This window comes from Lepidochelys olivacea (assembly GCF_965140295.1).
Source record: "Lepidochelys olivacea isolate rLepOli2 genome assembly, chromosome: 3".
Lineage (NCBI taxonomy): Eukaryota > Metazoa > Chordata > Testudines > Cheloniidae > Lepidochelys > Lepidochelys olivacea.
In genome coordinates this window covers 159,137,808-159,156,044 of record NC_140413.1, presented here as the reverse complement: position 1 = coordinate 159,156,044, position 18,237 = coordinate 159,137,808, and the positions used below count along the sequence as shown (strand labels likewise).

General features: G+C 45.7%; 1 protein-coding gene and 1 long non-coding RNA gene across 2 annotated transcripts in view; one reads left to right on the top strand and one right to left on the bottom strand.

Annotated features, from left to right (window-relative positions):
• Positions 1–1,516: 1,516 nt before the first annotated feature.
• On the bottom strand, positions 1,517–10,672 carry LOC311517771. The gene is made up of 3 exons (XR_014710791.1): positions 10,383–10,672; positions 4,792–5,264; positions 1,517–2,648 (listed from the first exon to the last, which is right to left on the bottom strand). It is a non-coding gene; the product is annotated as an uncharacterized lncRNA (long non-coding RNA).
• Positions 10,179–18,237, top strand: part of EPHX1 (epoxide hydrolase 1) — a 45,501-nt gene continuing 37,442 nt past the window's right edge. The window contains exons 1-2 of the mRNA XM_084622923.1: positions 10,179–10,378; positions 11,763–11,842. The gene's annotated coding sequence lies outside the window, so the exon portion shown is untranslated. The remainder of the gene's footprint in view (positions 10,379–11,762; positions 11,843–18,237) is intronic.

Below are 18,237 nucleotides of genomic sequence, written 5' to 3'. Positions count from 1 at the left end.
CATTGAGGATGTTGAAATACCTATAGTTGGGGACCCAGCCTACCTCTTGCTCCCATGGCTCATGAAGCCATATACAGGCAGCCTGGATAGTAGTCAGGAGCTGTTCAACTATAGGCTGAGCAAGTGCAGAATGGTGGTAAAGTGTGCATTTGGACGTTTGAAAGCACGCTGACAGTTTACTGACTCGGTTAGACCTCAGCAAAAACAATATTCCCATTTTGACAGGTTTCAGAGTAGCAGCCGTGTTAGGCTGTATCTGCAAAAAGAAAAGGGGTACTTGTGGCACCTTAGAGACTAACAAATTTATTTGAGCATAAGCTTTTGTGATTCCCAGCATTATTACTGCTTGCTGTGCGCGCCACAATATCTGTGAGAGTAAGGGGGAGATGTTTATGGCGGGGTGGGAGGTTGAGGCAAATTGCCTGGCCGCTGATTACAGGCAGCCAGGCACCAGAGTGGTTAGAAGAGTACAGGAGGGCGCGGTGCACATCAGAGACCCTGAGAGCGAAGGGCTTCAAGGTGCAGATGGATGCCCTGATGGTCGGAGCTCTGGGCGCTTGGGATCCCTGCGACGAGCGTGTGCTGTGGACCTGTGGGATTGGTCGACGCTACACACAGTTCATGTGGCACCTCATGGTCTCAGACACCATCCGATGGTCCAGGGACATACATCGAACACATCACCGGCCACCGAGAGTACCAGGTGGTGTGAGCCGGTATGACCTCGTGCATCAACTATGGGAAAGGGACTGAGAGACTTTTTTCCATTGGACCATATGAACTGGAACCATAAACTCACTGAACATTAAATCCCACCAAATGAGGGTAGATCCATCCTCATCATCGTATCCGCTCATTATACTCCACACCTGAATATAGCCGTTATATGGACAACATACCCCCATATCTCAATGTCTGTACTTTTGACCAGTTAAACTTTTTACCCCCAATCAGGGAGATTGCAGATTATGTATTCCTTACGCCACCCGTTCCTAAACCGAATTTCACACCCCTTGATAATCTGTACCTTTTTCCCTGATAACCAGAAACTTCTATGCTTGAACTCTGTACCGTTTTCTTTTTACTTCAACATTATCTTAATAAAATTATTAAATTTGGTCTTTTGGCCTCGAGATGAAAACCTTGTCTGTCTGTCTCTTGGACCATGAAGTAAAAATATTATCTAAGTTAAAAAGTCCCATTTTAGAGAACAATGGGTAGACTCTTTCACGGTGAACCTTGCTGTTAATATTACATAGCACATGTGCTTTCGGTACAAGGTCACATTTTGCCTCTTATGGTGAGGGTCTGTCGGTTTGGTGTAAGAGATAACACCCACGGCAGGGCCGGACAACATAATTCGGCTTTCAGGCAGCCATGGTAAGCCACAGTCTTTTAGCTTCTTTAACCTTCATAACATTTGGGAATGGTTTCAAACAGCAGCACCCTCATTTCCCATACCAAGCAGCCGTTGGGTTGGCCATTTAAAATGGGTTAGCAATTTAAAAGAAGAGACTGCAGTTTTTGGGTTAATGTGCAGCACAAACCCAACTAAACCCCCCCACGCACCCAATTCTCTGGGATGATCACTTCACCCCTCCCTGCACTGCGTGGATAGCAGCAGGGAATATTTCTTTTCAGCCACAGCCACCTCTGAATGTCCCCTTAATAAAATTACCCTATTTCAACCAGGTGACCATGAGGAGTGACCATCCAGGAGAGATTTATGGAGATGTCCCTGGAGGATTTCCGCTCCATCCCCAGATATGTTAACAGACTTTTCCAGTAGCTGTACTGGTCACGAATGCATCCCAAGTCTTCAGGGCAAATTAATCATTAAACACGCTTGCTTTTAAACTATGTATTATATTCACAAAGGTACACTCGCCAGAGGTCCCTTCTCCACCTGGCAGATCTGGGAGCCCGCTTTGGGTGGGTTCAGGGGGTACTGGCTCCAGGTCCAGGGTGAGAAACAGTTCCTGGCTCTCAGGGAAAACGGTTTCTCTGCTTGGTTGCTGTGCGCTATCTTCAACCCCCTCCTCTTCCTCATCCCCAAAATGCACTTCCCTGTTGCGTGATAGTCCATTGACGGAGTCAAAGCACAGGGGTGGGGTAGTGGTGGCTGCATTCCCTAGAATGGCATGCACCTCATCATAGAGGCAGCATGTCTGGGGCTTTGACCCCAAGCAGCCGTTTGCCTCTGTTTTTTTGGTAGGCTTGCCTCCGCTGCTTAAGTTTCACGCAGCACTGTTGTGGGTTCCTGTTCTAGCCTTTGTCCTTCATGCCCTTGGAGATTTTTTTAAATGTTTGGGCATTTTGTCTTTTGGAATGGAGTTCTGATGGCACGGATTTGTCTCCCCATACAACGATCAGATCCCGTACCTCCCATTCAGTCCATGCTGGAGCTCTTTTGCGATTCTGGGACTCCATGATGGTCACCTCTGCTGATGAGATCTGCACTCACCTGCATCCCCCTACCCCACAACCACTGGAAGGGGTAAGGGCTCATTCCATCAGAGGGCAAGCAGCCCCTGCTATGTCTCTGAGAGACCTTCCCCTACTAGAGAGATGTAGGGGAGCAAATTGGAGCTCTTTCCATATCTTCACCAGACATTATGCTCTGGTCCAGGTTTCCACTGCACATACACCTGTTGGGACAGCAGTATAACAGTCAGCTATCACTTCTGCGTCCTTGCACCCACCTCCTGTTTTGATTGCTGTTTATTAATCTCCCACATGTGGAATACACAGGGGGACTATCACTTGAAAAAGAAATGGGAGGTTACTTCCCTGTAATTGGAGGTTCTTTGAGATGTGGGGTCCCTATCTGTATTCCACTACCCGCCGTCCATCCCCTCTGCTGCAGATTTAGACTTCAGTAAGAATAGGAACTGGAAAATCGTCAGCCCACACCAACCTTTATGCCCTTGCTTTGGAGCATGAGAAAAGTTATGGTGTATGTGCAGGCCAACAGACACTGCTTGTGAAAAAAATTCCAGACTCAATTGCATGGTGCGCATGCATACCCACATGTGGAATACAGATAGGGACCACACATCTCAAAGAATCTCGTTACACATAAATAACCTCCATTATTTCTTGTTGCTGGAGGCACCAGAGAAAATATCTGCCTCTTCCATGTCTCTCACTTGTACAATAAACTCTCTCTCCACCCTAATGTTGTTCTGCCTTTAGTGAATATCTGTTCTCTGCATTAGTGTGGTCCGGGGGGGGACTTGTTCTCCTAGTAAGGCTGCATTATTTTCCCAATAAGGAGAATACCATGAGTTTTTAAAAAGTGGAGTAGTTATTTAGCAGAGTAACCAACATCAAGAGTTCACCATCCCTTGTTTATTATATACACTTCATAGCTCTCATCCCTGTGGTATTTAATGTCTTGCATTGTAATGGCCTTGTTGCTGTTCGAATGTGCATTTAAATTAGATTATCTGAAGTTAGTCTGGTGGGAGTAAAGCCAAAAACAAAGTGTAGTCACTAAATGTTTCTAGGGTTTGTTACTATGATACAAGTACAGACCCCATTGTTGCAGACATAACCATAGTCTATGCCAGAAACAAGGATTATTTTAATTTTGTGCGCTAAAATTCATTTGTTGCTTGAGCAGCATGATGATAATATATTTGCTTTTTCCCACTGTAAAAGTGTCTTGGAACTATTAAAGAAAGGTCAACTGAAAAGGCACTGAGACATGCATCTAATAGAGATACCTGGTTTCTTATATCCATATTTTTTTGCCTCTAACAGAGATTGGATTTGTGCCCAGAAGTTGTGAATTTGGGATATAGCCATGATATTTGGGTACAAATTCCTCCCTTACTGCATTTTCTCTATTACAAACCTGAAACAGCTATGTTCATTTTTATTCTGTACTGTTGTATTTATAAAAGATAACTAGTATTTTCTATTGAAATTCAAGGTAGCCTTGAAGATGCTGTGCATTGTATGTACTACATCTGCCTGACACCTTTGATCTTGTGCTCATGTTTCCTTTTTTGAGCTGATGCTATGGTATTTTGTTCACTAGAATTTAAACAATAGTAGTAGTGACAAGTGTCTCCCTCGGGTGTGTTATCTTTTGAAGATCTAGGGCACAGTGAGTACATCTTGTGTCTAAGAGGAGCCTACAGTCAGAAGGGGACTTGTTTGTAAAGCACTGCCTACGCAAGGAGCAAGATTCCCCAGATCAGTGTGGGATGGATTTTTTTTCTTGAAGATTACTATATCGATACAAACACTGCACAGATAGTAGTTTGGCTAATATAGGCCGGGGGGCAGGGAGAGGGAAGAATTCCCTCCCCACGCTGGTTAGGGAAAACATTACCTAACCCACTTCGTTTCTCTAATATCCTGGGACTGATATGGCTACAACAGCACGGCATGCACCAAGGTTTACCAATGGCATCTCTACAGCTATCATTACAACCTTGGATCACATAGAGCCAGGGTTTGTGGAAAGGAAACTCATTCTTCCTGACTTCAACAAGAGCAGTCTGAAAGTTCTTCAAGGAACTGAACATTGAAAACATACATATTCAAAATCGTCGCTGGAGACTTGTTAGAATCCTGCAATCTATTTTTGTCTGCCCTGAGTTCCCTCCTCTTTGATGCTTTTACATGTTACATTTGCTGATTAATCTATAAATTGCTTCTCACTATGATTAGATATTGGCAGGTCTATAGCCATTTCTATCACAGACATCTGGTTTTAGTTTTAGTTTTGTTTTATAAACCACTCTCACAATTCCCACAAGATAAAAGCAACTCTCTAACCATGTTTATAATTCCATTTCGTCAGTGAATTTTTTTCTTCTGCTCTGGTTCATCAGAATCCTATGTGCTTTCACAGACAGCTCTGTTAAAGTCTCTGCTGTGGCTATATCCTCTTTCTCTGGATCTATCTCGTGTTATCACCACTCCCTGCTTAAAGTCCCTTTTTCTGACATGTAGCATCTTTTCCAGGGAGGCTGGTGTGTTTTACTACATAATCCACACAGTTTTCCCTCCTTTGTTTCCTGTCCCCAAAGTCTTCCATTGTAGTTGCTCATGTTTTCTGCTTTCTTTCGTTAGCTTTTATTCCACTGACATTTGCATGGTCATATTTCCTAGTGAACTGCAGGCGCCTTCACTTTCGTGCACATTTCTTCTGTTCTGGAATTATCTGATGTTATCTGTCTGATGTTATCTGCCTCATCTCTCGTGACGTATGAGAATTTACTCTGTACTCATTGCTCTTGAATGTCTATCTGTAAATAGATATGTTAAAGTATTAATATAACAGCCCTAATAATAGCACAACATTAGGACACTGTAGGGCATAAAAAACCTGTAGTTTTTCTCAACCGTTTTATGTGGGCAACATGGGTGATGAGTTGTATAGTCTAGGGGAGGGTCTGCCTCCCCAAACAGCCAGGCATGACCTCACCCCCTGCTGTGACCACTCCCTGCATGTGGCTCCAGTCCTCCAGCTCCAGCCCCCCCAGTGCCCTGGGCAGTGGGGGCTGAAACATGCAAATTAGCTTTGCAGGGCCTCAGGCAATTGCCCTGCTTCCTACTCCCTAATGTGAGCCCTGTTTGTAACCCCCCTAAACCTGTCCCATGGCCCCTAGGTTGAGAAACACTGCTTTATAAGTTCTTACATCACTTTACAAACAATGTACTAAACCTCACAACACCCCATTTTACAGATGGAGAAACTGAGCCACAGCAAGGTAAAGTGACTTATCCAAGGCCACACAATGACAGCATTTACTGCTGTGGTCCTGATTCCAAGATCCCTCAACTTGAGTTCATGCTTCCTGTTGATCAGTCTGTTGCTGTAGGTCTGTTGGATTAAGGAAGTGTCCTGAGACATGAATTCAAGTCCCTGCTCTGCCACAAGCTTCCTGTGTCCTTATCAAGTCAGTCAGCAGCTCTTTGTGCCTTCGCCAGCTGTGACATGGAAATAGTAATACTTCCCTCCCTCAGGTTTCAGAGTAACAGCCATGTTAGTCTGTCTTTGCAAAAAGAAAAGGAGTACTTGTGGCACCTTAGAGACTAACCAATTTATTTGAGCATGAGCTTTCGTGAGCTACAGCTCACTTCATCGGATGCATACCGTGGAAACTGCAGTAGACATTATATGCACACAGAGACCATGAAACAATACCCCCTCCCACCCCACTGTCCTGCTGGTAATAGCTTATCTAAAGTGATCATCAAGTTGGGCCATTTCCAGCACAAATCCAGGTTTTCTCATCCTCCCCCCCCACACACACACAAACTCACTCTCCTGCTGGTAATAGCCCATCCAAAGTGACCACTCTCTTCACAATGTGTATGATAATCAAGGTGGGCCATTTCCAGCACAAATCCAGGTTCTCTCACCCCCCTACCCCCCTCCAAAAACCACACACACAAACTCAATCTCCTGCTGGTAATAGCTTATCCAAAGTGACCACTCTCCCTACAATGTGCGTGATAATCAAGGTGGGCCATTTCCAGCATAAATCCAGGTTTTCTCACCCCCCCACCCCCATACACACACAAACTCACTCTCCTCCTGGTAATAGCTCATCCAAAGTGACCACTTTCCCTACAATGTGCATGGTAATCAAGGTGGGTCATTTCCAGCACAGATCCAGGCTTTCTCACCCCCCCACCCCCCGGGAACACACACACACACACACACATAAACTCACTCTCCTGCTGGCAATAGCTCATCCAAACTGACCACTCTCCAAGTTTAACCAGAACGTCTGGGGGGGGGGGGGGTAGGAAAAAGCAAGGGGAAATAGGCTACCTTGCATAATGACTTAGCCACTCCCAGTCTCTATTTAAGCCTAAATTAATAGTATCCAATTTGCAAATGAATTCCAATTCAGCAGTTTCTCGCTGGAGTCTGGATTTGAAGTTTTTTTGTTGTAAGATAGTGACCTTCATGTTGGTGATTGCGTGACCAGAGAGATTGAAGTGTTCTCCAACTGGTTTATGAATGTTATAATTCTTGACATCTGATTTGTGTCCATTTATTCTTTTACGTAGAGACTGTCCAGTTTGACCAATGTAAATGGCAGAGGGGCATTGCTGGCACATGATGGCATATATCACATTGGTGGATGTGCAGGTGAACGAGCCTCTGATAGTGTGGCTGATGTTATTAGGCCCTGTGATGGTGTCCCCTAAATAGATATGTGGGCACAGTTGGCAACGGGCTTTGTTGCAAGGATAGGTTCCTGGGCTAGTGGTTCTGTTGTGTGGTATGTGGTTGTTGGTGAGTATTTGCTTCAGGTTGCGGGGCTGTCTGTAGGCAAGGACTGGCCTGTCTCCCAAGATTTGTGAGAGTGTTGGGTCATCCTTCAGGATAGGTTGTAGATCCTTAATAATGCGTTGGAGGGGTTTTAGTTGGGGGCTGAAGGTGACGGCTAGTGGCGTTCTGTTATTTTCTTTGTTAGGCCTGTCCTGTAGTAGGTGACTTCTAGGAACTCTTCTGGCTCTATCAATCTGTTTCTTCACTTCCGCAGGTGGGTATTGTAGTTGTAAGAATGCTTGATAGAGATCTTGTAGGTGTTTGTCTCTGTCTGAGGGGTTGGAGCAAATGCGGTTGTATTGCAGAGCTTGGCTGTAGATGATGGATCGTGTGGTGTGGTCAGGGTGAAAGCTGGAGGCATGTAGGTAGGAATAGCGGTCAGTAGGTTTCCGGTATAGGGTGGTGTTTATGTGACCATTGTTTATTAGCACTGTAGTGTCCAGGAAGTGGATCTCTTGTGTGGACTGGACCAGGCTGAGGTTGATGGTGGGATGGAAATTGTTGAAATCATGGTGGAATTCCTCAAGGGCTTCTTTTCCATGGGTCCAGATGATGAAGATGTCATCAATATAGCGCAAGTAGAGTAGGGGCTTTAGGGGACAAGAGCTGAGGAAGCGTTGTTCTAAATCAGCCATAAAAATGTTGGCATACTGTGGGGCCATGCGGGTACCCATAGCAGTGCCGCTGATCTGAAGGTATACATTGTTCCCAAATGTAAAATAGTTATGGGTAAGGACAAAGTCACAAAGTTCAGCCACCAGGTTTGCCGTGACATTATCGGGGATAGTGTTCTTGACGGCTTGTAGTCCATCTTTGTGTGGAATGTTGGTGTAGAGGGCTTCTACATCCATAGTGGCCAGCATGGTGTTATCAGGAAGATCGCCGGTGGATTGAAGTTTCCTCAGGAAGTCAGTGGTGTCTCGAAGGTAGCTGGGAGTGCTGGTAGAGTAGGGCCTGAGGAGGGAGTCTTCATAGCCAGACAATCCTGCTGTCAGGGTGCCAATGCCTGAGATGATGGGGTGCCCAGGATTTCCAGGTTTATGGATCTTGGGTAGTAGATAGAATATCCCAGGTCGGGGTTCCAGGGGTGTGTCTGTGTGGATTTGATCTTGTGCTTTTTCAGGAAGTTTCTTGAGCAAATGCTGTAGTTGCTTTTGGTAACTCTCAGTGGGATCATAGGGTAATGTCTTGTAGAAAGTGGTGTTGGAGAGCTGCTGAGCAGCCTCTTGTTCATATTCCGACCTATTCATGATGACAACAGCACCTCCTTTGTCAGCCTTTTTGATTATGATGTCAGAGTTGTTTCTGAGACTGTGGATGGTATTGTGTTCCGCACGGCTCAGGTTATGGGGTAAGTGATGCTGCTTTTCCACAATTTCAGCCCATGCACGTCAGCGGAAGCACTCTATGTAGAAGTCCAGTCTGCTGTTTTGACCTTCAGGAGGACTCCACCTAGAATCTTTCTTTTTGTAGTGTTGGTAGGGAGGCCTCTGTGGATTAGTATGTTGTTCAGAGGTATTTTGGAAATATTCCTTGAGTCGGAGACGTCGAAAATAGGATTCTAGGTCACCACAGAACTGTACAATGTTCGTGGGGGTGGAAGGGCAGAAGGAGAGGCCCCGAGATAGGACAGCTGCTTCTGCTGGGCTGAGAGTATAGTTGGATAGGTTAACAATATTGCTGGGTGGGTTGAGGGAACCATTGCTGTGGCCCCTTGTAGCATGTAGTAGTTTAGAAAGTTTAGTGTCCTTTTTCTTTTGTAGAGAAGCAAAGTGTGCATGGTAAATTGCTTGTCTAGTTTTAGTAAAATCCAGCCACGAGGAAGTTTGTGTGGAAGGTTGGTTTTTTATGAGAGTATCCATTTTTGAGAGCTCATTCTTAATCTTTCCCTGTTTGCTGTAGAGGATGTTGATCAGGTGATTCCGCAGTTTCTTTGAGACCCATGCACATTGTAGGGAGAGTGGTCACTTTGGATGAGCTATTACCAACAGGAGAGTGAGTTTGTGTGTGTATAGGAGTGGGGGGGTGAGAAAACCTGGATTTATGCTGGAAATGGCCCACCTTGATTATCATGCACATTGTAGGGAGAGTGGTCACTTTGGATAAGCTATTACCAGCAGGAGATTGAGTTTGTGTGTGTGGTTTTTGGAGGGGGGTGAGAAAACCTGGATTTGTGCTGGAAATGGCCCAACTTGATGATCACTTTAGATAAGCTATTACCAGCAGGACAGTGGGGTGGGAGGAGGTATTGTTTCATGGTCTCTGTGTGTATATAATGTCTACTGCAGTTTCCACGGTATGCATCCGATGAAGTGAGCTGTAGCTCACGAAAGCTCATGCTCAAATGAATTGGTTAGTCTCTAAGGTGCCACAAGTCCTCCTTTTCTTTTTCCCTCCCTCAGTGCTGGGAGGATGAATGCACTGCTGTGAAGAGCTTTAAGCTCTGCTGTTGAAAAGCCCTAGGTAAGAACCGGGGGCTATTGCAATGAGGGCTGGAGTCCCTGTTTTCGGGCCCAGGCCTGACCAGCAATCCCACTGGAGAAAACAAACTGCTCTTCCCTGGAGCCTTGCAGGGGCTTGTTTTGGCCTTGGCCTTGTTGTTATTTACATTTCTAAGGGGTCTGTCCTTGCAGCACGTGGGGGCTCACTCCCCTCTACTCAACCCCCACCCCGGGCACTGGGCGCTTCTCCCCCACGCGCCGTGTCCTCCCTCCCATCACTGCGGGTCCGACTCCCGCGAGGCACGGCAGGCCCAGGAGGGGCGGGCTCTGCTCCCAGGGGCAGGTGCTGTGGCGGGCCCGGACCCCGGGGGGGCCTCCACTCCCAGCCTGTCGGCGGGGGGCGGGGCCGCGCCACTGAGGCGGGGAAGCCCGTTCCCTTCGCCCCCTCAGGGCGGCTGCTCTGGGTGCCCCGACTCCCCCCGCCTCCGGGGCACATGACCCGCCCTCTCCTCTCCTCTCCTCTCCCCAGCGGGCGGGCGGGTCACATGTCCCCGGCGGAGCGGCGCACAGCTCGCAGGCCCAGGCCCGCGCGGCGGAGGCAGGAGCGGAGCCGCCCCCGCCAGGCCCGCAGGTACCTGCAGCCTCTGGGGTCGCTTTAGCGGGAGGTCGATTCCCGCCGCGAGGCTCCTGCCCCTGCTGGCGCGAGGACGGCGAGCCCTTAGCCCCGGCGCGCTGAGCGGCGGTGTCCTGCCTCGCCCCCGCGGGAGAGAGCTGCCGGCCCAGCGCTCCGACCCGGGGCGAGCTCGCCTGCCCCGCGCCGCGAGGGGAGCGGGCCGGGCCGGGGCTGGGACCTGCTGCTGCTGCGCTCGGCTGGGAATCTGGGCACACGCGCGCCCTGACTTCAGCCTGCGGCGCGTCTCGAAGTGCCCGGTGGGTGGTTATTGCGGGGGGGGGGGGGGTTAGGAGTTAAAAAATACTGTAATACCATTAAAATAAAAACATGACTCTTCACAGCTGTTACCAGCCACTCTGTCTTACGGGGGTGTGAGTGTCAGTGTCCGTTTCGTGTTAAAACGAGCAAAGTCAAAAATGGCGAGTCAAAAATGAAACGGGATTTCCCCCCCCCCCCAAAAAATTGTATTGATTGCTACATATTTTTTTAAAAAAACATTTGGAATAGGACTTTTAAAATGTAGAAATGTCCCATTTCGATGTTTTTGGAACAAAAACGAGTTTTGATGTTTTTGTTTTGAAATGACACTTTGTTTAGAAATTTACTTTATGTAAAAATTACAAAGGGTTGAAGCTGAAACAACATTTCAGATTTGTCAGAACGAAATGTTTAGACTGACATTAAAATGTTGGCCTTTTAATTATGTGAAATTTTTTGAAACTTCGCCTTTTTGTCCTGATTCGTGATGGGTTTGAGTTTTTTTGAATTTTTTTGTGGGGTGAAAAATCTGTTTTCCAATGAGCTCTGAGCATAATGGTTATCAAGCTGCACTCTGCTCTTGCCACTTACAGTCATTAAAACAAATAGTTTTAAACATTTAGTTTACTTCTTCCCTATTTTGTCAGTTTGGACACTGAAAAAAGAGGGATTGCTCTCAATTTTGTTTATTCTATTTTCTAGTCAACAGCACTTCCATGTTTTTATGCATTTAGCACAACATTCAATGTTTTGGTTGTGAATACCGCAGAGGAATGCATTAAACTGTTTCCACTGAAGACTGATATCTAGAGAAAGATCTGATGATGATGTTTATGTTAGTCTCAAGTTTTGTAAACATTTTTTTTTTTTTAAGAGTGACATCTTGTAATCGTACTCCCTTTCATGGGTATTAAAGACCAATTTTAGCTCTCAGATATATGCATGTGTGAGCAGCTTCATTGGAAACTTCCAGGGTTTAAGATTTGGTACTTCACTACCACTAGCCACCCTCCTCACAATGGAAAAACAAATGGTTTTCCAGATTTTCTTTTACTTTCTCTTCTGTTCTGTTTTTTGTTTTGAGGGTGACAAAGAAAAAGATCCAAGCTGAATCCAGTTTCTTCTAGCCCTTGATGAGAATTACTTGAGCACACTGAGAGAGCAGTAAGTAGCAAAGTACAGTATTTTAATTGAGATTAATCCTATTTCTTTTGTGTATTGTGTGTAGATTAAGTTACAAAAGGGCCTTGCTTAGTATTACTGGAGGTTTGCCACTTGAATATGAGCCTCCCAAAAAGCTTGGTTAACTTTTTTCTTCACTATTTACTAGCCCTTTAGTAAGTGAGAGTGGAGTCTTAAGATTCTGTTGCTGTCTTTGTGCAGAAAAGGGCTCTGGATCCAAACAGGAGAACAGAGAAATCAGAGCTTGGTAATGACTTTAGCAGAATGGTTACCCTGAATTAGTTTTATTAGCGGTCCACAGCCCCAAGTCATCCAACACTAGGAATAGGAATCTAAAATATTTTAAAACATTTTTGTTATGTGTGATTTAATCCTCTTTAGCCTAGGATGAAGAACCTCCCAGAAAAGTTCACCCTAGGTATGAAGGAAAAGCATTGTTTTCAGCCTTGATTTGAATTATAAATTAATTATATAGAGAGGGAAGGACCAGATGTGGTGGTTTGTTGTTCCACCTCCAGCCCCCACTACAGTGCTAAACTTTTGCTACTACACTAGTCCCACTATCTCCATTCCTCCCCCCCGCCCCGCAAAAGAGTCAAAATAGAGGGTGTGCAGTTTAAGTCAAGCTAGGCGGCCTTAAGATCTGCTTGCCATTTGGGGGGAGGGGTGCACTTTTTTTCAATTGCCAGTGAAGATGATGATAATGTAAATGGTTGAGGTAGAGATTGTTTGAGGCTATGTCTAAGCTACATAGTTAAGTCGACATAAATTACACCAATGATCATAACCTGCTATAATGACATCGCTTGTGCATGTTGACACAACACTCATTGTGTTGGCAGAGCTCATCCACAGTTTGTGCTCTAGCACTGACAGAGAGAGCAGTGCACTGTTGGTAGCTATCCCACTGTGCAACTTGCCACCTTCTGCAACTAGGAGTTGTGAGAATGGGGAGTGGATTGCAGTGCATCATGGGTGTGGGCTCAACATCCCATAGCGCAGTTTTTTCTGTCCCATCATTCCATGGATTTCCGACTATGTTTTGCGCTGTTTATTAACAGCCCCTGTAAACTGTGTGCCCTCCATCTCTGCCTGAAAGCATGGATCCTCCTGCACTGCTCTCTAGTTTTGTGATCAATGTTATGAACACACCGTGGCGGATCATACAGTATTTCATGAGCTTCGAATCTGAACAGGAATCCATGGTGCCTTTCCTGCTGTGTGCCATGGAAAGAAACAATTCCAGATTAAATTTGGCATTCATGGAGTAATTGCAGATGGTGGACCATCGCTTTTGGGCTCACGAAACAAGCACAGGGTAGTGGGATCACATTGTTAGCAGATTTGGGATGATGAGCAGTGGCTGCAGAACTTTTGGAAATGCATAGCCACCTTCCTGGAACTGTGTGCTGAGCTCTCCCCGCCCTGCCCTGTTGCGCAAGGACACCAGAATGAGAGCTGCCCTCTCAGTGGAGAAGTGCATGGCAGTAGGTGTGTGGAAGTTAGTAATTCCGGACTGCTTCTGGTCAGTTGCGAATCAGTTTGAAGTTGGGAAGTCCAGTGTGGGGGTTGTGTTCACACAAATGTTCAAGGCCATTAATTGCATCCTTCTATGAAGGACTGTGAAATGTACGTGAAATAGTGGGTGGCTTTGTGGCAATGAGATTCCTTAACTGCAGCAGCGTGATAGATGATAACCATATCCCAATTTTGGACCTGGACCATCTTGCGACAGAGAACATAAGTAGAAAGAGGTACTTCTCTATGGTATTGCAGGTGCTTGTGGATCACCAAAGTCATTTCACTGATATCAATGTGGGGTGGTCAGGGATAGTGCATGGTGCATGCATCTTCAGGAACACTGGCCTATACAGAAAGCTGCAAGCAGGAATTTTCTTTCCAGACCAGAAGATTCCAATGGGGGATTATCATAAATATAAAGGGAAGGGTAAACACTTTTAAAATCCCTCCTGGCCAGAGGAAAAACCCTTTCATCTGTAAAGGGTTAAGAAGCTAGGATAACCTCGCTGGCACCTGACCAAAATGACCAATGAGGAGACAAGATACATTCAAAGTTGAAGGGCGGGGAAAACAAAGGTTCTCTCTGTCTGTGTGATGCTTTTGCCGGGAACAGAAAAGGAATGGAGTCTTAGAACTTAGTAAGTAATCTAGTTAGATATGCGTTAGATTCTGTTTTGTTTAAATGACTGAGAAAATAAGCTGTGCTGAATGGAATGTATATTCCTGTTTTTGTGTCTTTTTGTAACTTAAGGTTTTGCCTAGAGGGATTCTCTGTGTTTTGAATCTGCTTACCCTGTAAGGTATTTACCATCCTGATTTTACAGAGGTGATTCTTTTATTTTTTCTTCAATTAAAATTCTTCTTTTAAGAACCTGATTGCTTTTTCATTGTTCTTAAGATCCAAGGGTTTGGGTCTGTGTTCACCTATGTAAATTGGTGAGGATTTTTATCAAGCCTTCCTCAGGAAAGGGGGTGTAGGGCTTGGGAGGATTTTGGGGGGAAAGATGTTTCCAAGCGGGCTCTTTCCCTGTTATATATTTGTTAGACGCTTGGTGGTGGCAGCAATAAAGTCCAAGGGCAGTAAGGTAAAATAGTTTGTACCTTGGGGAAGTTTAACCTAAACTGGTAAAAATAAGCTTAGGGGGTTTTTCATGCAGGTTCCCACATCTGTATCCTAGAGTTCAGAGTGGGGAAGGAACCTTGTCAGGGATGTTGACATGCCTAAAGTGATCTTGGAAGACCCAGCATATCCCTTACTGCCATAGCTGATGAAGCCTTACACGGGAGACCTGGACAGCAGCAAGGAGCGCTTCAACAATAGGCTGAGCAGGTGCAGAATGACCATTGAATGTGTGTTTGGCAGATTAAAAGCTCGCTGGCGCTGCCTTTATGGCAGGAGGATCGCAATGAGAAAAATATTCCCAGGGTTGTAGCAGCCTGGTGTGCACTGCATAATATTTGTGAGGCTACGGGTGAAAAGTTTCCCCAGGGGTGGAGTGAGGAGGCGGATTGCTTGGTGGCTGATTTTGAGCAGCCAGAAAGAAGGGCTATTAGAGGGCACAAGGGGGGCTATGAGGCACCATTCTGATAATGAGCACCAGTAACGTGTTTTCCTATAAAACATTTTGCAGTGCTTTGTTAACTTGCCACCTTGAATTAAAATTTTGATGATTGCTTCCTGAACGTGATTTGTTGTCTGCAAATGTGCAAATTGCCACTGTGTATGAATTCCAGCAGCAACCACCATGTGTAGGAGATAAATAAAGATTTATTTTCTTTCAGAGAGTACATTTTTATTAAATAGCAATAACCAATACACAAAAAAACGCTTTCTTGATAGGGACATAACAGTAAGAGGAGCACTCTCTTGTTGGAGGCTCTCATAGCTGTGTCTAAGGGTATGGCTACACTTGCAGATGTAGAGCGCGTTGAGTTAAACCAGTCTTCATAGAGCGCAGTAGAGAAAGCGCTGCAATCTGTCTACACTGACAGCTTCAAGCACACTGGTGTGGCCACATTTGCAGCACTTGCAGTGGCATTGGGAGCTATGCATTATGGGCAGCAATCCCAGCATGCAATTGACTGCAACGTGCTTTTCAAAAGGGGGGGGGGTGGAGTGTGACAGGGAGTGTGTTGTGTATATGTGGGGGGAGAGAGAGTGGGTTTTGGGGGGGCTGAAAGCATGTCAGCGTGCTGTCTTGTAAGTTGCAGAGGCACTCCACCAGTGTCTAGGGGGTTCTTCTTAAGGCCACATCTGCAGAAACAAAAGAAACAATAAACAGAGGCATGATAGTGAACTCACAGCATTGAATCATAATAGTAAAATACCTCTTTCTCACTGTCCCTTGGCAAGCACATAGCTCAGCGAATGCCTTAAACATGGTGAGTTTGGCTTGGGCGTGAGGGAAGTGGAGTGTAAGAGGGCGTTCAAAATGAGGCAAAGGATCAAGGTGGTTTTTTAAGGGGATCACTGCAAGTGACTAGGGACAATATTGTGACTGCCACCATTTTCCATAGGCGGGGGTCATTGAAGCCGATATCTGAATACTTGCTTACCCTCAGAAGTGACAGATGCATTTCCTGCATACATGCGACGTCAGACTGGGTCCCTCTGCTGCTCTCCTGTGTGCTGCTTTGGTCCTTGCACCAGTGATTGCTGATTGACATGGGAAAGTTTCCTACAGCGGGGGAAGGAACAAAGCAGCTCTGCCAAGAAACCTTCCACAGAGGATTGTTGAGTATCTCCATGAAAGTTTCCTAGAGATCTCTCTGGAGGATTCCTGTGAAATCTCGGTGTGCATTAACACACTTTTCCACAGGGCCCCACTGTTTAGTTTCATAGGGAAAGTGAAGCAGAGGCAAACACAGCTAATCTTGTACATTTCTATCTCTTAACCCATTTCTAGCATATAACAAAGCAAAGGACAGCTCTACCTCATATAACCAAGCAGTATCAACTCAAAATGAGCACTAACCAGAGCTCCCCTCCCCTGCATCATGCATGCCACAGGTGGAGAGCTGTGACTGGCTTGAATGCTCCGGGGTTGAGAAGAGGTCCTGGCTCGTCGTGGTACTGGACTACCCTGTCACCTGTCCCATCTTGTTCACTACTTCATCCTTGGGGTTCAGTCCACTGGCCCCTGTCTCCAGGCCTCCCCGCTTGAAATATCCATGGGGCTCATGGAGGTGGGGTCACCGCCGAGGATGGCATCCAGCTCCTTATAGAAATGTCAGGTCTTTGGCACAGAATTGGAGTGATGGTTTGACTCCCTTGCCTCTTGGTATGCCTGCCTCAGCTCCTTGATCTTCACACCGCATTGATGTGTGTCCCATTGATAGCCCTTATCCAACATGCCACGAGAAATCCGACCATAGATATCGAAATTCCTATGCCTGGAGTGGAGCTGGAACTGCACAGCCTCTTCTCCCCACAGAGCCAGCAGATCCAACAACTCCGATGTACTCCACACAGGAAATTGTTTAGTGCATGGAGCCACCATGGTCAGCAAACCAGAAGTGCAATTTCAAAAATTTTTGGTCCTTTAAAGGGAGAGGGCAGAGGCCTGTGAACCTGGGTGCAGGGCAGGGAAGTTCAAATGGCTGACCAAAGCAGTCAGGATGGGCATTGTGGGACACCTCGTGGAGGCCATTTATGGCGACATAACCAAGCACAGTGTGTACATTGACACTGCATCAATCTAACTTTGCCGCAAAAAGCTCTATGCCTCTTGTCAAAGTGGTTTTTATTTTGTTTGCGTAGCAGGAGAGTTAAATCAGTGGGAGGAGCATTGTTGTGTGTATACCTCCACTGTTTTATTGACGAAAGCAGACTTTTGTCGACAAAACTGTGTAGTGTAGATGAGGCCTTAGTGTGGTCTCAGGTAGCATGAACAGGAAGTTTCCCCTAAGCAGACTTTCTAAGCAGATGGAATGGTAACTACAGTTCCCAGGCAGTCTTTCTAAGTATGATCTCACTTGCCTAATTGCATGTTCCACCCAAGCTATGCGTATTCCTGATAGCATTTTATTATTGCTTATTTGTTTTATTTGTAACAGTTATTTGGCATCCACTAAAGTTTTGTCCACATTTTTTGGTTCAGACAGAATAAAAAAGCTAGAATCCTTTGCAGGGTGCTTCACAACACATAGTCTCTGAAGTGGGGGATGGCAGAGTGGTTGTTTTTTTAAATAGACTCTAAATGGGGATATGATGTTGAACTTTTTGTCTCATGGGCCACTTGCCAATGCTGAAATCTGTGATGGGTACCCATTCAAACAAAATATCCCTTGCTGAGCAAGCATATCGGGGTGAGGGAAGAAAATCTTTTAAGGTCTAATGACCATATTTTATCGCATAACTGAACAAACTGAAAAGGATAAGACGGAGTCCTCAAGTCTGGCTAAGTTTATTGGAACTCAGCTTTCATTTTGACCCTGCTGCTGTTGGCATCCAATTAAAACATAATCCTAATCAGGGATGTTGTTTTGTTTAGTGGTTGTGAAATAGGCCATTCTTTCCTCCCATACTTTCATGCAGTTGAGCCTATGAGACGAGATCACTCTTCATGGGATACTTTCTGGAATTATACTCTGTTTGGCTACAAAGGCAGTGTTAATGTATGCAGCCATATTTTGATTTGCATACCTCCCTTCCCTAACAAACATTATTCAGGCCCAAAATAGGAATAATTTGTGTGTGAGGCGGTTGTGTAGGTATTTATGCTGGATCAGGAAGTATTCATCTACAGACATGTAAACCAAGCCCTTTAAACTGTAAGCCTCTTTTCAATAACACCACTCCCTTCCTTGGAGTGGATTTTCGGGTGTAGGGTAGAACTGATAAAGGCAGCTTCTGT